General features: G+C 45.9%; 1 protein-coding gene and 1 long non-coding RNA gene across 3 annotated transcripts in view; both read left to right on the top strand.

Annotated features, from left to right (window-relative positions):
- Nucleotides 1-26,963, top strand: part of LOC130543845 (uncharacterized) — a 407,309-nt gene that overhangs the window by 337,384 nt on the left and 42,962 nt on the right. The window lies entirely within an intron of this gene.
- LOC125281970 (uncharacterized) lies at nucleotides 4,751-26,482 on the top strand. The gene is made up of 3 exons (XR_008959535.1): nucleotides 4,751-18,247; nucleotides 20,355-20,488; nucleotides 26,370-26,482. It is a non-coding gene; the product is annotated as an uncharacterized LOC125281970 (long non-coding RNA).

Here is a 26,963-nt window from a genome sequence, read left to right as displayed (position 1 = left end):
TAATTTCAGCTCCGCGCACGGGCCCAGCAAGATACCTGGCATAGGGCAGTGCTCGGTGTGTAGTTACTGAATGAATAATTGAGAAGATCTTGGAGCCCACCTCCCCTCTTAAGCACCTAGACTGCAGAATGCTACTAAAACTTTCAAGCTGTTTCTGGGCAGGGGCAACAACCACAATGGCCTCTGCCTGACTCTTCCTGCTCCAGTTCCTCCAGCAGAACTCACCAGGTACCATGGACAAGGAAGCGCCCTGCATCCAGTTCTCCAGCTCTGGTGGCACAGCTCCACGCAGGCACACCAGCAAAAAAAGCCATGCCTTTTCTCGGGGGTCCTCAACACAGTGCCTTTGCAGAGTCACAGAGCAAAGGAGCAGGATTTCCAGGCTCCCTGGGCAGAGTAAAGGACCTCAGAACCCTCCCTTTCCTCCTTTTCTGTCCACTCCCATGGTGTCCTCTTTACGATTCCAGCACCCGCACCTCAGCCAGAAGAGTGCTGCTGCACCCACCCCTGTGTGTCTAAATGAGGAACTGAAGGTCTAATGCACACTAGACTTGTCCCTGGGCCCCAGACACAGTGAACGCTCCTCAACATGACTAACCCACAGAAAAATGCAACCAAGAGCATCATGAGGCATCACATCACATCGTTGGGAATAGCGACCCTCCAAAAGTCGAGAGATAACAAATGCTGGTGAGGAGGTGGAGCAAAGGGAATCCTTGGGCACCATTGGTGGGAATGCACATTGGTACTGTCACTATGCAGAACACTGTGGACGTCCCTCCAAAAATTAAAAAGAGAACTACCGGATGATCCAGCAGTTCCACCTCTGGGAACATACCCATAGAAAATGAAGGAATATGTCCAAGCAACACCTGCACCTCCATGTTCAAGAAGCATTATTTTCAATAGCCAGGACACGGAAAACATCAGTGCCCTTTAGTGCTGAGTAGGGAAAGAAGTGGTACCTAGAGAATAGCATAGGAATCAGCCAGAAGAAAAGGACATCCCGCTAAGTGTGCTAACAGTACCGGACTTTGAAAGCATGCTGCCAAGTGAAATAAGGGAGACAGGGCAAAGACTTTCTGTAGAGAAGCATAGAGAGAGAGAGAGAGATCGGTCCTGTCTAGAGAGAGAGACAGAGAGCTATTTTCCCCTTCTCTGTGGAATCTGAGACAAAGAAGAGAAAAGGAGGAAGACTAACTCAGAAAAAGAGATCAGAACGAAGTAACCAGAAGCAGAGGGCGGAGGGGGTGCGGGAATTGAGTGAATGGTGAAAAGGTACAAATTCCAGTTTCAGATCAATAAGGAATACGGATTTACAGTACACCCCAGGACTACAGTTCATTACTGCTCTATGGTGTATTTGAGAGGTGTGAAAAGAGCAAGTTCTGAGAGTTCTCATCACAAAGAAAAACCTGTCTTTCTTTTCTTTTTTCTTTTCTTTTCTTTTCTTTTCTTTTCTTTTCTTTTCTTTTCTTTTTTTTTCTTTTTTCTCTTCACTTTAACCACAGCCAGAGGGTCAAAGGTAACACACTGTACATATTCACGGGGAGAAAGGAGTACATAGGGAAACCTTCATTCAGTCGTTCAACAAACAGTGGATTTAGCATGAGGTAATCCCCGTTCTTGGCTGGGTTCTGCCCAGAACTCCTGTGTCCCACACACCTCTGGTGCTGATTTGCTGATTCCCTGAGTGAGGCACTTCCTTGCCTCGGTTTCCCCCTTACGGTGACCACGCTGGCTGCCGACACTGTTAACAAGGATGCTGCGGGAAGGAGGAGGTGCCAGCCTCGGAGTGTGGGTTCCCGGGGGAGGGGGTGCAGGCCTTTCCCCTGTAATTTATTTCCAGCTCAGGTGCTTGTGAACTCCTCCCAATCCTCCTGCTGAAGTGTGTGCAATGTCTGTGGGTTGTCACACGCATTAATTATCTGCTGAAGGTTATAAAGTACCCCTCGCTTTGGCAAGATCACCCTAAAGAAAAGGGCTTTATCAACGTCGCCATTAAATGCAATCGCAGAGAGTGGAGAAGATGGAAAGGAAAATCGCTCAAGCCAAAGAATAAATGACATTTCAGAAAACGCAGAACAAGTGGATATGAAGATCAATTGGAACTTAAAGTGACGACACGACCAATGACATAGTCGCGGATTCTGGGTTGCTTCGGGCAAGAAAGGGGGACGGTACACACGGAGCCAGACAAGAGGCCCTGAGGCAGGGAGCAAAAGGTTTGATCCTGGGCAGTGTCTTAACCCTTCTGTGCCTCCTTTTTCTCATTCATGAAATGGGACAATATTCACACTGAACCGGAAAGTGATAATAAGAGAATACAACTTCATACGCCTGGCATCTACCAGGTGCTCACAAATCACAGCTGTCATCACGGAGAGTCAAGGGCGGAGGAAGCGAGAGGTGGGCACGGAATTCGCAGGTGCTCAGAACGCATTTCATTTCGTTGGACTAAAATGAAGCTTTGTTTTAAATGTCCCTGTCTCATTGTTTCCAGACTGTATGTCATCTCACCATGCAGCACATAGACCGTGCAATGCTGGTAAATATAACAGGCTCCCGCGGGGGGGGGGGGGTGCTGATTTGTGGCGTGTGCCAGTCTCCATGGGGTGCATATTCCCACCGTGGCTGATTTCAAGCTCCCAGCCTGCCCTTACTGAACAGTCAGGAAGAGATGTCAGCGGCTCGTCACGTCATTTCCGTGGATTTCTGCTGTAAAGATACAACAGACGAGAGCGTAGATGATGGCAGTATGTAGTAAAGCCATCAGGAAATGATGAGTTTGGGATATTTATTACCTTTGTTCTTTTAAAGATTTTATTTATTCATTAGAGAGAGAGAGCAGGGGGAGGGGCAGAGGGAGAGGGAGAAGCAGACTCCCCTCTGAGTAGGGAGACCAATGCATGGATCCATCCCAGGACCCTCCTGGCTTGTGGTGAGGATCAAAGTGACGCCATAAAGATGAAAGTAGCCCTGCCTCTGGTTTCATTTCCTATCGCAAGGTTTTCTTTTTCTTTTTTTTTTTAAGAACACAAATCAGATATTACTTCCTGCTTGAAACCCTCCCCAGGCTGCCTGCGGCCTAAAGAACAAACGCCAGGCTCCTAAGGATGCCTGAAGAAGACCCTGGACAAGTGCATTTTTGCCCCTTCCACTTGGTGTCCTGGGTCTGCTCAGCTGCCCTAGGCCTGGTGACTCCCAGATCCCCGGGGTCCTCCTCTTCTTTCTGCAGCCCAGGGACCAGCACGCAGGCCCCACATCTGTCTACCTCCAGCCGCCTCCCACAGCCTCTTTCAGGCCGTCTTCCAGGATTCAATCTAAGTACAGCCCAGCATTAGCTGTGATGTCACGGAACACATCCCTGAGCCTCACTCTCCTGTGTGCAGAAGGGCCCGGGACACCTAACTCCTCGGGGTGGGCAGGAAGCCTGGCGAAGACACGCGCGAGGACTCGGGCCAGGCCCCGGCCCACTGGGGGGCGCGACCCTGCGGGTTCCGGCCCTGGGGCTGGGCTGCAGGGCGGCGGGCTAGGGCGGCCCTGCAAAGGACCCGCGTCCAGGCTGTGGGGGGCAGGGCAGCGGGTGGGAGGGCTTCCCCGAGGTCGGTCCAGCCCCTCCGGCCCAGAGTGCCGCCAGTGGGACCTCCGGGACTCCCAGCCTCCGCCGAAGCTTCCCCAGACCCGGCCACCACAGGCGCGCTCAGTCCATTGCCGTCCTGAATGCCCCGCGCGACTGTCCGGCGCGGTCTCGGGAGCGGAGCCCCGTGGCGTGCAGGGCATGCGCGGGCCGCCAGGCGCATGCCCGGTCCTCCGGGGGGGCGGTGGGGGGGTGGGGGGGCGGAAGCTCGGCGCGGGGACGCGACCGGGCGCGCGCCGTGGCAGTGAAGCGCTCCTCAGCCGGTCGCCGCGCATGCGCGGCCGTCGCCTACGCAGCATATCCAGAGGGCGCGAGCCCGCCGCCGCCGCCGCCGCCGCCGGCGGCGGGACCGCTGTGCGCCCGCGGCGTGAGGCGTTGGAGGGAGCGCCGCCCGTCGGTTCGCGGCGCCGCCTCGCAGTGGTCTGCCCTCGCCTCCCGGCGCCCCGCGCGGTCCATGTGAGTGCGGGGAGGGGGCGGGGGCCGGGAAGCGGGCGGGTGGGCCGGCTCCTGGTGCTGGGGGTTGGCAGGGCCGCGGCCTGTGGGCGGAGGGCCGAGCGGGGCTAACCAGCCGGTCCGCGCGGCGGATGCGGCGGAGACGGACGCCTCCCGCGCGCCGCTTGGGAGGCCGAGGATGTGGGGAGACCGGAGAAGTGGGGAGGACGAGGGAGGGGCCCGGGGAGGGCGGCAGTCTGGGGAGGATCGGGGCGCGGGCGGGTCGGGAGATGTGGGACGGACTGGGGGTTTCCGGGAGGACGGGGATGTGGGGAGGCCGGCGTGGGGACACGAGAGGCCAGGGAAGGGGGACGAGGGGGCGGGTTCTGGGAGAAAGGCTGTGGGTGGAGGACGGACTTGTGGGGAGGTCGGCGGGCTCCGGCAGGCCAGGGGAGGAGGGGAGGCCGGGGGCTCGGGTAAACGGGGAGGTTTGGGGGACATGAGAAGGCCTGGGGGTGTTCGTGAAAGATGGGGAGGTTGGTGGATTCGGGGGTCTAGGAGAGACAGAGGGGCTCGAGGCCGGAGCGCACAGGGAGGCCGGGGGCTTGGGGAGGCCAGCCGGCCTCCTTGGGAGCTGGCCAATTGCCTCAAAGACAAAAGGGGGGAGAGAGGAAGGAGGAGGAAGAGGGAAATCCTTGGGGACCTGGAGGGGGGAGAAGAGCCCTGACCCTATATGGGGACTCACTGGCCCTCCGGCAGGGAAGGGCGAGCCTCGAACCCGGATCCGGGCCAGCTCCTTCCCCGCAGCTGGCGCTCAACTTGCTGTGGTCCTGTGGTTTTTGAGGCGAAAGCCCTGGAGACCTCGTTGATTCATTGTGCCTCCAAGTTTACCTCTTCCCAACCCAGCCCCCAGCTCTGCTTCTGGCTTAGGTGGAAGAAGGACTTGTTGTTTCTTTTTCTCTCCTTTCCTTTCTTTTCTCAGGAGGAGGAGGAGGGGTGTGTGTGTGTGTGTGTGTGTGTGTGTGTGTTACTTGGTTTTATTTAATTGCAGGATTTAGCTTAATGCAGTAAGGGTAAAAAAATTGTTTTTTAGTCATTTCAACAGTGTCTCATTCTTGCATAGTTAGCCTGCAGCTGGGTTTTTGGCAGTGAGACTAAGATAATAGTAATGTAGTAATTGTGGGAACTGGTTGAAATACGTTCAAGCTGAAGGCAGTGTAAGGATTTGGGGATCTATACTTAAGACGACCAACGCTGGGATTCTTAGATAGAATGTCAACATTTTCGTGGTTGGAAAAATAGGCCATTACTATTTGAAATGAAATACCAGAGCCTCACCCTTAATATTTTATTTGTAAAACGGATAATGGAAACAGTCTTCTCTTGGAAATGTGTGAACTCTGGTCAGTTGTCTCATCTCTGAAAACCTGAAAGGTGGATGAAGTGATGGAAAGATACATTGCAAATTAGCATTCACCTTATTTTTGTTGAGATCCAATGTAGGTCATTTTTTCATGCCATTGTACTTTGGAGATAATTTTTAACATCCTGCTATATTTAAACACATGAAACTTTTGAAGAAAGTTTGCGTTCCAGTGTCTTTATGAGTACGTTGTTTTCTCTTTGTGGCTGTCCTTGGAGGTGAAACACTGAATGAGCCTACCCCTCGTGTCTTGAATACGTTTGTGTGCTAAATGTTGTCGAAGCAGCAAGATCCCATGTTATACATTCTTTAAGTAATATCTTTCCGGTGATTATCATATACTCCGATTTAATAATGAAAACTGGGGAAAGATGGTTTAAAACCCATTGCTGTCTTTTAAAGGATCCCACAATCAACCTAAGACTTGAGTATATACACTGAATAAAAGGACCTACGCATTGTTCAGAGGTGATGATGCATCAAGAGGCAAGTCCTTGGATAAATAAAGACATTGAATCCAAAACTTAGTGTTTAAGGTTTGGGGCCAAGAGTCCTGGGGCAGAGCCCTACAGGAGAGAGGACTTCAGCCTCTTTTCAGGCCGGCGGTCCGCTGAAGGTGAGTCGTGATTAGGAGTGAAGCTCCATGAGTGCGATGGGGTGGAAGTGTCCGGTGAAACCAGAAGTTAGGAGCCGCAGTGAGGATCATTAGAACATTTCTCACTAACATCGTTTCTCTAGCACTCCATGCCCATTGTTGGAAATTAGAGAACTTGACATCCCAATTCTTAAAATTGGGTTCTTCAGCAAGTAACATAACTTTTCTCGCTGGGAAGTTTGAGAAATTGTCTAAATAACAATTGTATTGTTGAAGCTATCCCCTTAAAAAAATGCTGATTAGTTCCCGCAGGAAAAATTATAGTGTCTTCTGTGTACTGTGTATGTTCTCTCGTGTAGTAAAGAGTCATTTTGAACATGACTCTTCTTTTTTGGATGTTAGTTTTGAGTTGCTACTTCTCTATCTCTAAAGATTTTATGGAAACCTTTTTTCCTGTATTTTTAAGTGTCTTAATTTTGAGAAAATACTTGTCTCAAGGGTAACACAGGAAAGATGAGAGTCAAAGTCTTAATATGTAAGTCTTTAACTTTTGAAAGTAAACATTTTCAGTTTAGACAGTTTTCAGCTAAAATCTTGTTTTAAATTTCAATATAATTAAAAGTTCTATCATTTGTGAAATGAGGGGGTTTTTTTGGCTTGTAAACCAGTAAAGTTTAGTTTCTGTAGTAGTTTATTTTGTCTTAAAGCTCAAGCTTAAGAACTTATTTCATTACTATATGTCCTTACTAAAATCCCTTAAATAATTAGCAAAATATTGCTGTGGGGGTCTTTGGGAATTTTTACTGATGCCTATAGAAATTATTTAAAATGCAAATTCTGAAAACTTGGGCAAAGTAAATGACCTTATTTGAGTGAATAGTAGTAAATTCCAGGAAGTTTGTGAGTGCAGTAAGCATTCAAATCTGAAGTCGCATCTCTGTCCTTAGAAGGATCCTCGGTGGAAAAGGATGAAAGCGGTTCCAGCTCCTGTTTGGGTGTACCTGTGTTTCAGTGCCTCAGCCAGCTGCCTTAAGTAGTTGTTTTTTTATGTCTCTTCTGAAAACCATGTTTCGTAGTGGATTATTTAAACCGTTGATGGCTTTTTCTCTCTGCTAATATTTGTGCAAGGTTTTTTTTTTTTTTCTCTTCCATTTCATGACTACCAAAAGGCAACCTAGTGTAGGAGAAATGAAATTGCTGTCTACCACTTTGTGGCATTAATTTCTAGGAATGGTGCCAAATCTTACCATTCAGAACTACATAAATGTGTTTCTGATTATAAAGTACCAGAAGAACCCCCTCTCTTCCTGTCTGTAACAGTTGTATTGTTTTTTTTTGCTAGGCTCTATCATGGAAATAAAATTCGGATAGGCATATGTAATTCAACTTTCAGGATAGGTGAGATTTTTAGCAAATGCCGTTAATTATGGTCTTATTTGCATAAATACTAATGAAATGGTTTTTAGAGGAAAGTATGAAATAGGTGTTTTTGGCTGGGTGGCACTATTGCCACTTTTTAGCAGTTGAAAGCCTCCGAGAAGGGAACAAGTAGCATCATCACAGAGTTTACTTATTTGTCAGGACATGAAGGTCTTTCCTTGCAAGCTTTGTATTGAATGAAACGAATTCTGCCTAGATCTTATTGATATACATTGGCATTTACTGTAAACTCATTTTTCAGAACAAGGAAAATGACCAAAGTCATACATGTGAATGTTATCCACTGATAGGGGAGGAGATGTAATGTTACTGCTACGTGTGGGGTATTGTGTGTTGTTGGTAGGTGTCACTACCTTTTTACCGATGAATTAAATCTGGGAGATGACATGTGCCAGACCTGAAGTGATTGCTTTCATGCTTTTTCTGCTTTATTCCTCCTGAGAACCATTAATTGTGGTATTGCTATCCTCATTTTTGCAGAGGAGACACTGGAAGTTTGGAGTTCGAGGAGCTTGCCGTGGGCTTCTTGGCCCACAAGGGGTAGGTCCTTGTTGGCTGGGCCTGCTGAACTCTCTGTGCAGCTTCTAGGACCAGACAGGACTAGAGCAGCAGTAGTCTCACAGATCTGAACCCAGCCTTCCGAAGGGGGAGTGAGTAGCATGCAGGTGTAAGTACCGTGTCTGGGAGAGTTGAAATAATTATATTTTCTGTTTGAATCTGACGCTTTCATATCATGAAGCTGTGATCTGGCCAACATGGTGTAGGTAAACATTTTAATGAACATACCAAAATTGTTTAATTATTTTAAGTTAATTTAAAATCAGTTAAATACAAATATATAATGCATAGTGCAGTGATTGACGCTTCTTATTTGTTCAAGGTTGTGCTTTACACAACCTCTACATTGTTACAGAGTTTTTTCATTGGTGACTTTTTTTTGGGGGGGGGGTGTCAGTGTTTATGAATATAGTTTTGTGGGAAGCAAGGTGTAATGTGAGGGAAAAGTAAATTGTAAATTTCTCATGCAGGTTTCATCCCCTTGTAGTAAATCCTAGAATTTATAATCTCTAACACATTGCTGCTCTATAAATGTTTCTGAAGTGAATGTGCTCATTCTCGCCGATTTAGAATTTTCCATAGTGCTTTTAAGACTTGACGTACTCTGTCCTCCTTTATTTAGGGCCAGTGGACCAAAACCAAGGCTCAGAAGAACCTAAAAAGTTTTATCTATGGGCTGTCTGTGCCTAGGATCTCCTTTCTGCCTCCATTTTCTATCTTAAAAGTCCTGCCATCTGGTGCTTTGGATTGTGCTGTGAATGGTAGGTGTTTGTTGGGTCTACTTGTGACCAGAGCATCATGTGTTTGTCTTTGATGGACTGAAGAAAGAGCTGAAGTGGTTTTATACATTCCATATTTGTAGTGCATTGTGTGTCTTTTTATAGAATTTAAGCAACACGAGGGCAGAAACTTTGTTTTACACACTATGGCATCCCCAGTGTCTGACACAATATTTATTGAATGAAAGAACCCAGGCTCATTCGTTGTTGGAGAACTGTTCCTGCGTCAGTCAGCAGTCCACTGTTTTTTGTTTGCCTTGGTAAAGAACCTTACTTAGAAACCAGGTAGGACTTGATACCAGGGAGAACTTGGATTATCTTTTTCTGTCTTTGTCTGCTTTATTTTAGATTACAAATATCATGAAACTTGAGCTGCGGGAAAAAGGCATTTCTCTGTCCCTTTATAGTTTTCAAATGTTTTTTTCTAGAAATTAATTTTGTAGGAATTGGTCATGTATTCGTTAGGACTCATTCTATATTCTGAAGACCTAGGAAGTTGGGATTTATAAAAGATCCTTGATGACTGGTCTAGAAGCTCTAATGTATCTTCTACTAATCAGTTGGATTCATCATGTACTTTACAAGGGTTTTACATTATGCCCTGAAACCATTTTTAAAAATGCATCTTCCCAGGGGCGCCTGGGTGGCTCAGTTGTGAAGCATCTGCCTTCGGCTCAGGGCATGGTCCCAAGGTCCTGGGATCGAGCCCCACATCGGGCTCCCTGCTCTGCTGGCAGCCTGCTTCTTCCTCTCCCACTTCCCCTGCTTGTGTTACCTCTCTCGCTGGCTGTCTCTCTCTGTCAAATAAATAAATAAAATCTTAAAAAAAAAAATCCATCTTCCTAACACTGTAATGCCAGTTCCATGACACACCGGCCTTCCGATGATCTGCTTAGAGAGTCTTTTACGTTGTTGTTCAGAGTAAACGTTTTGAGCAACAGGTCACTTACCTTCACTCAGGCAAGAAAAGTTAGTATTTGCGTAAAAAAAAGAGTTTGTTCTTCCTCAGCAAGTTCCCCTTGGTCTTGCTTATTGCGAAGGGAAACACGTGCGTGCGCACACCACAGTAAACCAGTAAACTGGTTGTTTGCAGTGGTTCTCAAAGTACAACTGCATCACCATCACTTGGCCGGGTTAGAAATGCCTGTGCTCGTGCCCCACCTCTGACCTCCTGAATCAGACTCGGGGGGTGGGGCCCGCAGTCTGTTTGAACATGCTGTCCAGGAGCTTCTGTTGCATGCTAATGTCTGTCAACCACTACTTGAGAGTGTTTTAAGAGAAATGCAAGTCGTAGCAGGCAAAAAATCAGTCGTAAATGGCAGAGGCATGTGTTTGGCTTCTGACCACTTAGATTTGCTAGTGAGATTGCCTTCACTTCAGGACTCTTTTTCAGTATGTTTTTCAGGTTTTCTAGAGTCTTGGGAAGACCTCACAACTAATTTTGTTTAGGGATTTTGAATGTTTTATGCTGAGGTCATTAAATTCTTTTGAATCTTGGTTTGGATTTTAAATAAATGATTTTGCATTGAAATAGCAATTTGTATGGCCTCTGGACTTGTGGTTTTTGGCAGATAGCAGGAAAGTGTGTATATGTGGGTGCTCAAGGCACGTGTTCCCTGGTGGTTTTGTTTTGGTGTTGAGAGATTGGCTTGCTTATACTAGAGTCAGGATGATTTCCAAGTCTTGGGGTGACTACTAAAACAGTATTGTGTGAATTGATTCTATGCCTAGCATTAAAGTCATACCTAAATTTAATATGTATTGTTTTGCCTTTGTCCTTTATTTTTTCCCTAAGATCAGAGCTAGATAAAAGTTAGTGTTCAAAGATGGAATTGGTGATATGCTTACTTTCTGCTATGTCTTATGCAGAGTTGGACGCACCTGTAGGCAAATAGAATATTGTGAGCTCAGGGACAGGGACTCTGTATTATCCTGTACGTATCTGTGGGTCCTTCACAGCTTCCTCCTCCTCCTATAGTGGGTTGGCCCTCAGTCATTGGTTTAATGATTGAAGAAGAGTCTGTGCTCCTGCTGAGGGGGCCTTGTGATCTTGAAGTACATGAAGTTGTTACTAAGGTAGAGAAGAGAATTAGGGACAGACGGGTGGACTTAGGTTACCATAATGTGGACGCGAAGTACAAAGGATGTTTCCACGTCCTCTTCTGGCCCCCATCAGACTGAGTCAGTGGTGTAGCCCTGTGATGGAGAAAATAAAAGGAATGAGCTGGTGGGAAAAAGTGATCTGAAACAGTTTCTTTCTCCTTACATTGGTCAAGTGAAGTTAAAGTTCTAGTTTATAGTCACTTATAGACTGTGACCCCACTAAATGTACATTAGAGCGCCTGGCCTGGAGCACCTCTCAGTGAGGGACTCTCCTGTTGCTCCCCGCTGTGCTGGGAGGCTCCAGCCGCCCCCCAGTCTTCTCTCTAATGACTGCTTCAGCCCTGCTCTGGTCTTGTGTCAGTCGCCCCGCCCAGCCCCTTCTGGTGGTTTCTGCTGTGTTGCTGCCTTGTGGTTTTCAATAGCCTTTTCCTGGTTACAGTGAGGTTGCACATCTTTTTATACATTTACTGGCCATTCGGATGCACTGTTTTTCGAAGTGCCCATATTTTTCTATTAGGTTATTTTTAAATTGATTTGTAGACTATATATATTCAGAACACACATTCTTTGTTGGTTATGTATTTTGCTGCTGTCTCTTCCCACTTTGTCATATGCAGTTTCACTGACTCAGTGGTTTTTTTGTGTTTTTTTTTTTTTTATGAATAGAAGTTCTTAAGTTTAATTAGTGCCATTTGTCAGTCTTTTCCTTTGTAAGCTTTTTGTGTCTTTCCCTGCCCTGAGGTCATGAACTAGTTCCTCATTTATTCTCTAAATGCTTTTATACTTTTGCTTTTAACCTTTAACTTTGTAATTCTCTCAGAATTGGTTTTGGTGCATAATCTGAAGAAGGAATCCAGCTTCATTAACCTTTGGACATGCTAGTTGTCCGAACACCGTTCATTGAAAAGAGCATCTTTCCCCCAGCGCTCTGCAGTGCCCCTTTTCTTGGAAATGAAAGGTCCGTGTGTATGTGCATCTGTTTTGGACTTTCTTGAATTCCACTGGTACTGCCCAGTTTAAGTTGCTTCAATTATTTTAGTTTTATAACAGGTCTTATTGTGGAACTCTTCCCACTTGGTTCCTTTTTAAGCATACCTTGGCCCTCCTTGACCCTTTGCAGATCTGTATCTGTTTTAGAATCCCTTGCTGACTTCCAAGGAATTTCTTCCTGCTGTTGCTTGGGATGACATCGAACGTGATCAGTGTGTGGAGAGTCGTTTCTTGTTTTGAGTTATTACAAATAAAGCCTTTGAATAATTTTGCTCAAGTCTTCATGTGACCATCGGCTTTTGTTTTTCCTGGAAATGGTTGGGTCTAGCAGTGTAATGGCTGGATCCTGTGGTAGGCCTATGTTGGCTTTTTGAGAAAGCGTCAAACTCTGTCCTGGAATGGCTGAACCATTTCACATTCCTCCCAGCTTTGTGTGAGTTCCAGTCACGCTGGATCGTTGGGGCAACATTTGGTATGGTTAGTCTTTTAGCTTTTCAGCCATTCCGATAGGTGTGTAATAGTTTTTCTTTGTGGTTTTGCCACCTGTGTATCTTTTGGTGTTCAAATCTTTTGCCTATTAAATTTTTTTTCTTATTGGTGGGTTCTTTATATATTCTGGATACAAGTCTTTGTCAGATGTGTGCTGTGCTTTTCTCTCATGCTATGGTTTGTTTTTGCATTCGCTCTCTCTTTTTCAAAGATTTTATTTATTTATTTGAGGTAGGGAGAGAGAGCAGGATGGGGGAGGGGCCAAGGGAGAGGGAGCAGCGGACTCCCCGCTGAGCAGGGAGCCTGCTGCCTTTGGGACTCAATCCCAGCACCCTGAGATCATGACCTGAGCCCAAGGCAGACACTTAACTGACTGAGTCTCCCAGGTACCCCTGGACTTTGCTTTTTCAGTGTCGTAGTTAAGAAGTTGTTGCCTAATCCTAGGTCACAAAGGTTTTCTCCTTTATTTCCCTCCATCCCCCTCTAGAAAAGTTTCAGGTTTACATTTAGGTCTGTGATTCATTTTTATTTATGGTGTAGAATATTATTTGTAGGATTCTTAACTTAGTTCTGATTATTTGTAGGAGTCTATTGAGGCATAGAATGAAGATATAGCTCCTTCCAGAGAGCTTTTTTTTTTTTTTTCTTTTTTGCTTCAACCAGTTTAAAGCAGGTTTAAGGCTTGAGGTATTTTGGACCGCCCAGTGCTGTGATTTTACTGGAGAGGTGATTCACCTCTGGTTTCTTTTATCTTGAGCTCTGTAGCCTTTAGGGCCCTGCTTCTGGAGGTAGTGTTTTTGGTTAAACACCCTAAGGGACCCAGCTTTTGATTCTTACTCCTCTTTCCCTGAATGGTTGTAAAAATGAAAGTTGAAAATTTTCAGAATTGGCAAATGACTGCAGGGCAGAGGTGGTTTCTGTGCTTGTTCATCTCTTTGGGTTCCTGATTTCACTTTAATTTTGGCCTGTTCTTTCCTTATTGTCTTGTCAGTTTCTGGTTGATTTTAAGATTTTAAAGTATTCTGTCCATCTTTTTAGTCTTTTTCAGGGGAATGATTGGGCCAGATAACATAGCCTGTAGTTAAGGATACAGGGAAAATTGTGTTTTATTTCACTGCAGTGTTTGGAGTCTAGACTTGGATCTGTGTCTCCTGTAGTCGTTGCTAGCCATGTGTGGCTATTTAAATTAAAATTAAATAAAATGAAAAGTTCTGTTTGACAGTCACACTAGCCCCAGTTTGGGTGCTCAGTATGCAGGTGTGGCTAGTGGCTACCACCTCGGACAGTGCAGAGATGGGACATTTTCATCGTCATGGAGCGTTCTCTTACACAGTGCTGGCCGGACTTTTGACTTTTTCCAAAGTCCGCCTAGAGCAGGAACAGCTAGACAGAGGATTGAGCCTCTTTGACAGGCGTATCATGGAGCCTGTCTCTAAGGTGGTGTGGGTTCTCAGACCGGTATAGGTGGGATCATGGGAGGCTGTGGTGCACTGAGTAGAAAACCACTAAGTACTGATATTTAATTTACAAATACCTGCCTAGTGCTTCCTTAGGGTGTCTGTTTCTTTCTTTTTTCTTTAATTTACAAAAAGTAGCAGTAATTTAAAAATTATCAAAATTAAATAGCGAGTCAAAAATTAAATTTTACCCTTAGCTAAAGTCTCAGGTATTAGTAATCAAAGATGTCTAGGTATCATAGTTTGTGTAGAGACGCAGGTCTTTTTAGTAGAAAGAGCATCTTAACTATGAAACAGGAGGTTGAGGTACAAATACTGGTGCGTTGCCTTTAGTCACGTGACTTCTGATACTGTCTATATAAACTCTAGTATCTGTGATCTTTGAAGCTCTGCGTGCAGTTACTATGTGGGATGGTGTACACATGTAAAGTGCCAGGACAGTTGACCCCTGAACAGTGCGGGCCGCCGGACCCTTCCCCATAGTTGAGAATCGGCAGTTAGCACATATTTTGTATGTGTATCATATACTGTATTATAAAAAGGTAAGTTAGAGAAAAGAGGATGTTGAGAAAATTATGAGAAACTACATTTACTATGCGGCATGTATCAAAAAAAATCTGTGTATACGTGGACCCAGTTGTTGAGGCGTCAACAGTATTAAATACCTGTCTTGTGCCTGGTGTAGTGTCAGCCCCCGGGGGCACAGACAGGAGGGGAGTGAGGCAGTCAGTGTGCAGTGTGATGCCTGCAGTGATAGTGCCAGAGCAGAGTGCTCTGAGGACCTGGAGGGCATGTCCCCGTCACGGTCACGCTCAGAGGTCAGCAAACTTTCTCTGTTAAAGGTCGATAGTAAACATTTCAGGCTTTGTAGGCCACATAGGGCCTGTCACGTAGCTGCCTTTTTTTTTTTTTTTAAACAACCTTTAAAAGGGTAAAAACCTTGATTAGCCCAGAACCATACAGAAACTGGCTGTGGACCAGATGCCGTGACCTCTGCAGGTCTGGCTGTCTGCAGGGATCTGTAGAAAGAGAGTGGAAGGTGGGAAGCAGGCAGGGCCTCGTGGAGGACATGCCCGCTCTAACGGTGCAGAGGCGGGAGAGGCTGGGGTCTGTGAGACTGGATGTTTTTACTAGTGTTTAGGAGTACAGAAAGGGTTGGGTCGAGAAGGAGGTAGGGTTGATACTATTGACAAGATCAGAGCAGCGTGTGGTTGATTCTGACGGGAGCAGATTCCTATGGCAAGCGGGTGGTTAACTAGTACAAGGGTCGGTCAAGGAGCTGTTGCAGTCATGCGCTTCAGAAGGGAGAGGAGCCAGCCTTTGTCATTAAGGGAATGGCTGCCCGGTGTCTGTCGCCCAGCTAGTAAAGTGATGGGCAAAGTTCAGATGGTCCAATCTAACAGCCTGTGTCCTTTTAATTCTACAATTACGTTGTACACACAAGTGAAGAAGGCCTTAATTAAGGGCGTGACTGAGGAACTGGAGAGAGGGTGATTTGAAGCCTGTTTCTCAGCCAGTCTCCAGGCTCTGACCTGGGAAATGAAGAGCCAGGGCTGAGAGAGGGGGTGTCCAGAGCAATTCCAGGATGGCTCCCAGATTTCTCCCTTGGTGAAAAGTCCATGAAGATCTTTTTGTTTTTAAGTGCTTACTGATCAGACTGTTTGTTGCTTAAGGAGGAAATGCTGTCTCCTAGGTCCATGAACCCCAGAAGCGGTACGCAGAATTGTGTGTATGCACATGAGCTGTTTTCCTGGGGTAGGATGCTTGGGCTTTCATCCCATTATCAAAAGTGAGCCCAGCCCAAGGCGGGGGCACTCCTTGTTATTGGACTGTGGATGTCTGACACTCTGCCCGGGTGTGAGGCTGTAAGGGAAAGCTAAGCATCCAAATCACAGGACTGTTACTGTAAGTGTCATACATCCCAGACCGCTACATAAAACACAGGCCCATGAAGCTGTCACCTGAGCCCAACTGTACCAACCGAGGTCTACCAGCCAGCAGTGCAGATGTCTCCCCTGGCCTCCGAGAGACAAAACAAGGCCCGGTTTTTGTACATAGAAGGCCAGCCAGGAGAGTTTGGGACTCTCGTTGGCATGGATGTTTCAACATGCTGTTGTACATGAGATGAAGCTAAAGTTTATAAACTATTAGGAATATCTTAACAGTCCCATGGCTATAAGAGATGGACCAGTGTCACTTTTAGTTAGCTGTGTTAGTTCCAAAAAGGAGTGTAGTTTTTCTGTCCACTCAGAAGTGCGTTGATAGTTAATAGTTGTAAGACAGTACCTAACTCGTCCTGTTACAGTTAGCTCTTCCGTGAACAGATGCAGGAGGAACTGGGCAGCTGGTGGTTTATGTTCGCACCAGGCAGATGAATGTGGTATCCTGGAGTCTAAACTGGATTGGTTCGTGTTTGACATTAGCGTTATATGTAATTTAGGAATTACAGACTCTAGATTATAGCAATCCGTGCAGAGATTTGCTGTTTTTGGTGATATATGGCTGCCCTATAGAAGTTGAGTCTTACAGGGGAGCGTTTGGAAATGGGTTTATGTCTGAGAAAGTTTCCCTTTTCCTGTTGACAGGACTGTGACCTCCATTAAGGGCCAAGTGTCATGAATGGCAAAGATCTAAGAAATGATGGAATTCAGTGATGGTGTAGACGTTAGAAGTGAAAAACCCTAGACTGTTTAAAATATCACCCTTAAGATTTCAGGCTGGGGATAATTGTGATTCCAGTGTAGGTAAAAAGTTTGGCGTTTCCTTGGCTGTGTCATGGCAAAAAAAAGCTTTGCTTTCTGCTTTGGGAAAAATACATTAGTTGTGTCCTAAGGAATTGACTTGATAAAAGAGGTAGCAGGAGTAACTTAGTTTAAATGCAAGTTGTCTACATATGAATGAATTTTTGTCGGGTGACGGTTGATGATTTGGTTGGTGAAGAGTTGATGTTTGATTTTCGTCTTTGAGTCTGCCCTTTCAACTATTTCATTGGAAATTCTAAACTTTTCCACTGGGTGTTTGCCTCCTTTATTTTTATTTTTTTAGGTAGTCTAGGATTTTAGAGGTTGATCTAAATTTAGGGATCAACTGGTCCGGGGCTCCCACTTTAGAGATGAAGAAATAACAGGGTAAGGCTCCTTGGGTAAATGGCTCCTTGATATTGACAGAGGAGAACTCTCAAGATTATCTCAGCTGTCTTGACCTTTAACTCACGGGTGATCTTTTTAGTAGATGAGAAGGGTATGAAGACAGCTTCTAAAACTCAGGTTTCCTATTAACTGTCAGGAGATTGAAAAAAATGGATGTAATTGAAAAATGGGTGAGAAATGGACACCGTTGAATCCGTTGTTCACACTGTATCCAAGTAACTTGTGGTTTGCATTCAGTCATTTATTTCTACATTGTCTTGGATATTTGAGGAATGACAAAACAAATCTCACACGTGTATATAGTCTAAGTTTTAGAAGACTAATAATGCCAGTTGTTCTCACTTCTCTACCAGATTTAGAGCGTTGTCCTGAGTCACTCTTGACTCTTGAGCATCTTGTCCTGATGGGGATTCATTAAAAAGAAGACAGTCCTGGGGTGCCTAGCTGGCCCAGTGGGTGGAGCATGTGGTTCTTAATCTTGGGGTTGTGAGTTTGAGCCCCACGTTGTGTGTAGAGATTACATAAGTGAGTAAGTAAGCAAGTAAATTAAAAAAAAAAAAAAAAGACGGTCACTGCCTCAGGAAGCTTTTGGGTACGTCAGTGGTCCTGAAAGTAGTGTATGTAAGAATCACCAAGGAGAGTATATGAGAGATGCAGGCAGGGGGGCCTGGTGCCTTAGTCAGTTAAGCGTCCTACTCTTGTTTTGGGCTTAGGTCATGATCTCAGGGTCATAAGATCCAGCCCTGTGTCAGGCTCTGTGCTCAGTGTGGAGTCTCCTTTCCTGCCCCACCGCCTCGTGATCTGGCTTTTTCTTTCTCAAAAAAAAAATTTTTTTTTTAATGCAAATGCCTGGTATTATCCCACAGAGATGTTGGATGATCATTGCTGATGTGGAAGCCTGTCACCTCCATTTTATTTATTTTTTATTTTATTTTATTTGTTTTTTAAAGAATTTATTTATTCGACAGAGACAGAGACAGCCAGCAAGAGAGGGAACACAAGCAGGGGGAGTGGGAGAGGAAGTAGCAGACTCCCAGCGGAGGAGCCTGATGTGGGGCTTGATCCCATAATGCCGGGATCACGCCCTGAGCAGAAGGCAGACACTTAACCGCTGTGCCACCCAGGCGCCCCTGTCACCTGCATTTTAAACTAGCATCTCCTCGTGCTGAAAGAACACTGCTGTAGTGTTGCTGTAAGTACGTTGTAAATCATCAGGACCTAGAGTTTGGGAGGCCCCCAAGACTACCTGCAGGTTCCGTGGTTCACTAGAAGGACTTAGAGAACTGCGAGAAGCCATTATCCTCATGGTTATGGTTTATTACAGGGCAAGGATGTGGACAGAAGTCAGTGAAGGAAAGGCACACCGGGCAAAGTCCAGGGAAGACCAAGCATGAGCTTCTAGTTGTCCTCTCGCAGTGCAGGTGTGCTGACTTCTCCCAGCACCGATGCTGCCAACCAGGGAAGCTCACCTGAGCCTTGGTGTCCAGGATATGTATTGGGGGTTGTCCCATAGGCACTGCCTGCATGGCTGAGTTTAGTCTCCAGTCCCTCTGGAGATCAAACTGGTGTCGTGTGTGGCGCAAGGCTCCACCAGAAATCAAATTGTTAGCATGGACTGTCTGGTGTGGCCGAAGGCCCCCAGCTAAACAAAGACCGCCTTATCAGGCAGGGGATTCCAAAGGCTCAGAGGTGACTTCCCAGGAGCTGGGCAATGGCCAAATCTTCCCTGGGGCAAGCTTAATCCTTTCCTGCATACAGCCTAGAAAGTAAATTGTTATTCCTGTCATTACTAGGGAGTTCAAGAAATTACTGCTTTTGGGGCGCCTGGGTAGCGCAGTCCTTAAGCGTCTGCCTCCGGCTCAGGGTGTGATCCCGGCGTTCCGGGATCGAGTCCCACATCGGGCTCCTCCGCTGGGAGCCTGCTTCTTCCTCTCCCACTCGCCTGCTGTGTTGTCTCTGTCACATAAATAAATAAAATCTTCAAAAAAAAAAAAAGAAAGAAATTACTGCTCGTAGGTAGAAGATACATTGCAACCACATGTAGTGTAATTTGCCACAAAACTAAAATACCAGAATTTCTGCACCCAAGTGAAGATGTCTCAAGAAGTGTGTCATACTTGACACCTGTCGTCATGTTTTCATCAAGAATTTGAGTAAAGATCAGGAGTTAATGCTGGGAGACCGTTCATTTTTAGAATCAGGATTTGAAAATACTTCGACAGGTTGTAATGAAGTGCTAAAATCAACAAGGTAAAATTTATAAGGAATAAAGGTAAAATGAGAGACTTAAGTTAAAAAGAAAAAAACAGCTGAGAAGTTAAAGATATGTGGTGTGTGCCTTAGCTGTACCTGTGGTCAGAAGATCTGGGGAAGATGACTGAAACGGATCGGCAGGCTTCTTTGTGAAGGGGCAGATGGTAGATATTTTAGGTTTTGCAGACTAAGAGGCAAAATGAAGGATATTATGTAAGTACTTACATAACAGGAGAGAACACTAATATATAAAATTTTTATTGACAGAATTTCAAATAATAGTTGAGTATGTATATATATATTATAATACAGGTCTAATAAGAATGGAATTTTTTTGGGGGGAGGGTTGGATAACATGTTTTGTAATTGGAGCTCACAGGTAGTGTTCCGTATCATCACAACCAATGACAAATGTTCAGTCTCGGGGCTGATCTGCACGGAAGGTTACAGATGTCATCTCTGACAGTGTCTGCATACTCGTAGGTGCTCTTGCGCACTGATACTAGTTCGGAAGCATATCATTTCAGTTTAGTGTATTCATCGTTTGGCAGACATCGATAGAATTCCACTAGATTCTTTTTTTTTTTTTTTTTTTTTAAGATTTTATTTATTTATTTATTCGACAGAGATAGAGACAGCCAGCGAGAGAGGGAACACAAGCAGGGGGAGTGGGAGAGGAAGAAGCAGGCTCCTAGCGGAGGAGCCTGATGTGGGGCTCGATCCCACAACGCTGGGATCACGCCCTGAGCTGAAGGCAGGCGCTTAACCGCTGTGCCACCCAGGCGCCCCCCACTAGATTCTTTTTGATGTTTGCCTTTCCGCACGTCATTACAGCGCAGATTCCTCTCTCCGATGGATGGTCTGATGGAAGTGCCTCAGTTGCTCGGTGAAGTGGGTTTGAGATACGTGAATTTTCATTGTACTTGCATTGAGGTTTGAGAAATGCCGCTGGAACTGTAGTTTGAGCTCAAAACACATCTGCTACACGTTTGTGTGGGGACACAAATCCACTTCTCTCTTTAACTTTTAATTTTTTTCATTTTTAGTTAGCCTCTATGCCCAGCGTGGGGCGTGAACTCCACCCTGAGGTCAGGAGTTGCACGCTCCTCCGAGTGAGTCAGCAGGCGCTGCTCTAACTTGTGGCGGCGGGGGAGCCGTGTGGCCGCGTCGGACGTTGCTTGTGAGTAAGATGCTTGCAGCCACTGAAATGCCTTCACTTCCCGAAGTCCCTCATACGAGCGCTGCTGTGCCTTGTCAATTTAGGCCGAGCTCATGAAGAAATGTTAACATGTAGGAGCAAAAGCTAATTTCCGAAGCAATTCAGTGTTTGGTAATAGTGATGAGTAAAGGGGGGGGTCTTTTTCAAATAGATTTCAGTCTTGGCTCTGTGGTTGAAAAGTCACAACAGAGCCTTGCACAAACCATTGAACTGCAGTGTGGTAGGACAAGTCAGGCTATTTCATGAGGTTGCTGTTGGTGCTACTGGCTCAGTAACACATGATGGGTTCGAATACTTTCCACAAAGCTCCTGCTCATGAATGATAGACTGAATAACCATAGTTTAAATGCTTTAAGCAACTTATATTTTCATCATTGTAAATTTTCCAGCTAATCCTTTTCCTGCTCTGCAGATATTTTTACTGTCATCAGTTATAATGCGTCTTAGCAGATTCTACTCCAGGTTGTAGTAAATCAGGGTTTTCTTAATATCTTTAAAAGTGTTCTCACCAGCAGTTCCACACTGACTGCCCTCAGAGGCCCCTTCTTCAGTCCCATTGACCCCTTGAACAAACAGCCTAGCAGTGTGGGGAACACCTGTTGGCTCAGTCCTTCGCCTCGTTCCTTCACTGACTCTCTGTTGTCATCCATGTAAGATGAGGGACCATTTAGGGTTTGGAGCAGAGAAGCGATGCCGTCTGATCTAGGCTTGGAATCGGTCTGCCGTGGTGAGCGTGTATGCTAGGGTGGCAGGGCTGGGAGCGGGGAGGCCTGTTCCGGAGTGCTGTAGTCATTTCGGTGAGGGATGGTGGCTCCGGCCACGATGGTGTTGGTGAGCATGATGGCGAGGGGACAGCGTCTGGGCCTCTTTTGTGGGAAGAACCAACATTACTTGCTGACAAGACTGGATGGGGAATGTGGGAGGAAGACAGGCGGCAGGGATGACGTCCGTTGTTTCTCGCCTCAGCAGCTGGAAGGCGGACGTTGTCGTGAACGGAGAAGGCTGTGTGTAGGAAGGTTTGTGGAGGGGGCGGGCCAGTCAGCACCTGGGCTTGGAGGTGTCGGACGTTTCACTGAGTTCTCTTCGGTGATGCTCCACTTCCCCAAGGGGCCTACAAGCAGGCCCGGCAGAGAGTACACCTGCCAGGGTTTGGTCAGGAGAACCCGGGCCATTCTCGACAATTAGTTGTACAGGGAATTAGAATCCATCCCTACCGCTGGGAGGGCTGGCAGAGTTGAAGAGAATGATGTTTCTCTTCATTTTGCCCACGTTGCCTCTTATTAGCGTTCACTGCCTGCCGCCCTGAGCTGTAGCAGGAAGGGGTTTTGGGAGAAGTAGCTCTGCCGTCTCGGTGATGCGCAGGAGCAGGCCGCGGTGGGGCTGCGGTGCAGAGTGAACAGCGGTCAGTCCAGCGCAAGGCCAGGCAGTCGGGCTGAGCCGGAGGGACAAGTTTTAGCTTTGTTAGCATAGAAGCAGCATTTGAATGAGCTTGCCTGGGAGGTAAGCATAGCTGAGAGGAGAAAGGACACAGCCCTGGGCGACTCTGGAAGGAGGGAGCCATCGGTGGGGTAAGAAGAAAATCACGAGAACATGAGTGGGAGATCAGCTCTTGTCAGTTGTCGAAAGGACGAGCCCTGGGCTCTAATGATTGGATTGAGCAGTGCAGAGGTCGTCGGTAGTCTTAGAGGGAGAAGTTCGTGGAGTGGTGGGGGCCAGAGCCAGTGGGTTTAAGAGAGAAAAGGAAAAGAAGAATTTGCGATATCGAGTATGTTGTGTGTATGCTTGTTTGTGGAATTATTTGTACAGTAGTTGTTTTAAAGTCCCTCTGGGCTGATTGTCATATTTGTTCCCTTCTTGATATTGGCTTGTGTTGATTTTCTCCTCCCACGGGAATTGACGCTTTTCTGGTTCTTCCTATGCTGAATAAGTTTGGGGTGTGCCGTCCCCATTTAGGATATCATGCAAGGAGACTTTCCATTGTATTGAAATCTGCTGATTTTGGTCGTGGTTTAAATCCAGTCTTGCTTCCTAATCCCCCTGCTCCAGTTTACTTTTCAGAGTGGTCAGAGAGCTTCTGCAGTTACTCTTTCCAGCCTTCCTAGTTGCTCTTTCTAGGAGAGGCAGGAGGGAATGTGCTTCGTCTTCCTTACCTAGATCTGGGACCCTTCGCTTTGCAAACTGCTTCCATTTGTCCAGGTAGTGATCTCCAGTTCCACCGAGGCCAGTGATGCCCGCACGACTGTGTCTCTTGATCACTTACCACTCCCAGGCCTTGCAGGAGGTTTCCTGCTAAGTACTGCACGCATTTGGGTCATGGGTCCTTCCTTTGGTGCCTCTCTCAGGTAGACAGAATGACCCTTAGGTATACCTTAGTAGCCCATTCGTTCATTTGTGTACAATTGAAGTGTTGTCTTGTCTTGAGTATGTTAACTGTGCCTATTAATTAATTTGAGTAGAATAGTGTTTCTTTCGTATTTTTAATGAGCCTTTGCGCAGTGGAATTTTCTATGGATATTATTTACAGTGTAGAACAGATGGTGGTTAAGAGGATGGGTGTTGGATAGGTCTTGCTTTGAACCTCAGATTCGATTCTTATTCCCTGCATGTTGACCAGGTTCCTTAAGCTCTAAATCTGTTTTCTTACCTGTTAAGTGGAGATTATCATAACTCTTTGACAAATGTGACAGAACATAGTTCTTAGTACATGGCTAGTTAGGGAAGGATCAGCCTGAGGTTCAGCAAATACAGTTCCCAGTGATGTAGTTATTTCTGTTGTGGGGATTTAAAAGCTAATCTTATTCCCTGATGAGTTTGACCAGCGTATCTAAGAAGTGCAAGCAGTTGGTATTCACCGTGTACTCTGCATGTAGAACGGACGATTTATTGTTGTTGTTGTTCCTAATGCCGGTTTTTCAGCAATTAGTAATATTGCCTCTTCATTTCCCTAATGTATTCACATCATCAGTAGCTTACTACCGGTTGGACCGCAGACCCTGTTCCATGCGTTGGCACACAGATGAATGGGATGCAGTGACCTATGACCTATGAGCTGCTCCACTGTCTAGTATTAGAATGTGTTTGACTAGAAAATTATTTTGAAGCGTAAAGAAGCTTTTGTTTGCCCAGATAACTTTAATAATCATGTTCGCATTCTTTTTTTTTTTTTTTTTTAAAGATTTTATTTATTTATGTGACAGAGAGACAGCCAGCGAGAGAGGGAACACAGCAGGGGGAGTGGGAGAGGAAGAAGCAGGCTCATAGCGGAAGAGCCTGATGTGGGACTCGATCCCGGATCGCCAGGATCACGCCCTGAGCTGAAGGCAGACGATTTAACGACTGTGCTACCCAGGCGCCCCAATCATGTTTGCATTCTTTATACATTTTTGGTTTTTCAGAAAGTTTCTTCTGACCTGTGTTCTTCAGTACAGGTTACTACGGCTTGCCTGAGTGCAGAAACCTTTGGTACACTGAGCTTAGAGGAAGGGACACCTGTGTGAAGTGGTTATATATTTTGGACATTAGAGACCTTCACAGATAATTTAAATGGTTAGAATGTTGTGCATTGAGAAACAGTGGTTTTGGGCTTTATTTGGCAGTTAGCATCAAGCGGACCATTTCCTGCCAGGGGCTCAGCCTGCATGGTTAATTCAAGCCAGAGATCTTCTAATATGGCAGTGTGTCATGTTGACTGTTACTCAGCTTCAGAAAGAATCTTTCTGTCATGTTTGCTTTGGAAAGCCCAAATCATGTCCGTTGTTTTAACAGTAATAATATCTGGGTAACTTGGGAAGCCAGAATAGCATCATGATTCTAAGGTAAGCTGGTGTTTGAATGCCTAATCTCTCTCTCCCTTGTCTGCTGTGTGACCTTGGAAAATGTCTTAAGTTTTTTTGGACTTTGTTTTCTCACATGCAAAATGGAACGAGAGTAGTAATCAGTTAGGGCTGTGAGGATTCCAGAGCTGGTGCTTGTAAAGCACTTGGGAGAGACTGCTATGACATCACACCCTCCGCAGATGGCAGGTTGTCACTGTTGTCCGGGTGAGTGAGAGGCGGGTGTCAGGGACTGTCCAGGTTGGACTGTGCACTGAAACGAGACCATTAGAAGCAAAGTGATCGTGTGGAGTATGTTACCTGTTCAGGAAGCATAGATTCAGAGTGTGTTGTGACTGGTGGGAAATTCTCATTTGCATGTTAGGGGGAAGAGAGTTCAGAGTAGCCTGAGGACCCCGTGTACGTATAAATGTCCCCACTTATGCCAGAAATGTAGAGAGTGTCCATCTTACAAATACCTTCAAGGAGCTGGCAATTTATTTCATTGTATAATGAGCCAAGTTTAATTTTTCTTTGTCTGGAGCAAAATAATTTAAGCATTTTAATTATAGGATTGGGGAAATACCTAGTTTTCTGTCCTAGTTGAACTAGTTCAAATTGTTATGCTTGTATTTTAGTAGTTCCATGCTGGACGTGGCCCTAAGCTGCCCGCGGTTCAAATGGCAGACATCCAGCAGGTCCAGTGTTGATAAATGCGGTGTTGCTATCTGCTTGAATTCTCCTTAAAATAGAAACTAGAGTGAGGAGCAATTATAAGGCCCTCAAAGCCAGTGTATACGCTCATTTATTCATCATTAGGTCATTCACGCATCAAGTGCATGTGTTCTGATCGTGTGTTTTAGGTGTTCGGTCCAGTGCGCGCTGTTGGTTATAGAGTGGCGAACAGAAACCAGACGTGGGGAGTAACTGGGCTGTCTTGTGTTTGCGGTTAGTAAGGAGAATAAAGCCAGTTCCAGCGGACTCGCAAGATTTCCCTGAATGACATTTTCAGGTTTATACTCCTAACAGACAAGAGGCAATAAACGAACAAACAAACAACGACAGTAGAGAAAGAGGGCTTTTAAAGAGCAAATGTTACCTGCTGCAGGCACTGGGGCTTTTTGACCTTCACTTTGGTTTTATTTAATAGTGCTTTAAATATTTGTCTGGGATGGCGGTGCTGAGGCTGCGGAACTTAGGCTGTCGTTGTCCCCAGAATCTTGCTGTTTGGGTGGAGGAAGACACTGACAGGCCCGATTTAACATCCGCTCTAGTTTGTTGCACAGGAAGCTCCACCACCGGAGAGTCCTGCGTCTCTCTCGTCTGTTGCCTTGTGTCCTGGGGCCGTGCATGGCATTTGTCAGCCACTCCACAGATACTGGTGTCATGTGAAGGCGTGCTGAGGGGGACAGGAGAGAGGTGTCTCACCTGGGGGAAGGGCACGGCTCCCACCGCACATGCGTCCAGGTCATCCCGGGGAAGAAGGTCCAGGTGGAGGAGGTGTCGAGGAGGGCACAGGTTGTTCTGTACACCGAAAATGGGTTAATGTTGCTGCTTTGTAGGATTCACGGGAGATAGCATGACAGTCAGACTGCGCTTGATCATTCAGGGACCGACAGGTCATATCAAGGAGTTGGGATTTCCTCTTCTTCAAAAGGAGTAATTCTAAAGTACTAGAAACCAGGTGTCCTGATACCCAAGCCGGCACTCTTTTCATATTACACAATGCGTACAATGTCAAGCAAGTGTCATCAGGTCTTGGGTTCCATATCCATTAGTGATAGCCGGACTATTAAAGTTCTGTAAGCCCCTGGTGAACTTTTCATCTTTTGGGGAGAGTGAGGATATAGGAGAAATATTTGTTTTCTCAGGTGTGAAAAAAAGTTGAAACTCTTTAAAGGCAAGCAAGGTCCATATGTCTTTGAATTCTAGTTCTCCGGAAGGATAGCAGGTATGTGTAGTAGATACTCAGTACCCAAATAAATGCAAAAAAATACAAAAACCCTTTGCTTTTGTGTATACTCTTGTAGCAGGCGTTGTACTGGACTCTGCAGGGTGATAACTGGATGAGAAATGATCCTCTCCAAAAGGTCTTTACAGCCGAGGAGGGGAGACAGAGAAGTCAGTCAGTGATGATGGTACAGTGGGTAAGTCCTGTGATAGAGGTGCGCCCAGGGCATTATGACGGGTACTCATCTTTCTTCAGTCCCCCACATTCTTTTTTTTTTTTTTTTAAAGATTTTATTTATTTATTCGACAGAGATAGAGACAGCCAGCGAGAGAGGGAACACAAGCAGGGGGAGTGGGAGAGGAAGAAGCAGGCTCCCAGCGGAGGAGCCTGATGTGGGGCTCGATCCCATAATGCCGGGATCACGCCCTGAGCTGAAGGCAGACACTTAACCACTGTGCCACCCAGGTGCCCCATCAGTCCCCCACATTCTTAACCCTTTTTATACCTATTGTAATTTACCCCCTACCCCAGACCTATTTTCCCCATACCTTCCAGTAGCCTCTTAGTAATTTTTCTTCATGGTCATACAGACTCATCTCTTCTTCACATTTGATTTCTGGCAGACAATTTCCTGGAGATCTCCGTTCTCTTCTTTTCTGAGCTGCTTGCTCCT

The sequence above is a fragment of the Ursus arctos genome, unplaced genomic scaffold, assembly GCF_023065955.2.
Source record: "Ursus arctos isolate Adak ecotype North America unplaced genomic scaffold, UrsArc2.0 scaffold_16, whole genome shotgun sequence".
Classification (NCBI taxonomy): Eukaryota; Metazoa; Chordata; class Mammalia; order Carnivora; family Ursidae; genus Ursus; species Ursus arctos.
The sequence above is the reverse complement of the archived record's forward strand: the minus strand, read 5'-3'. Positions and strand labels throughout refer to the sequence as shown.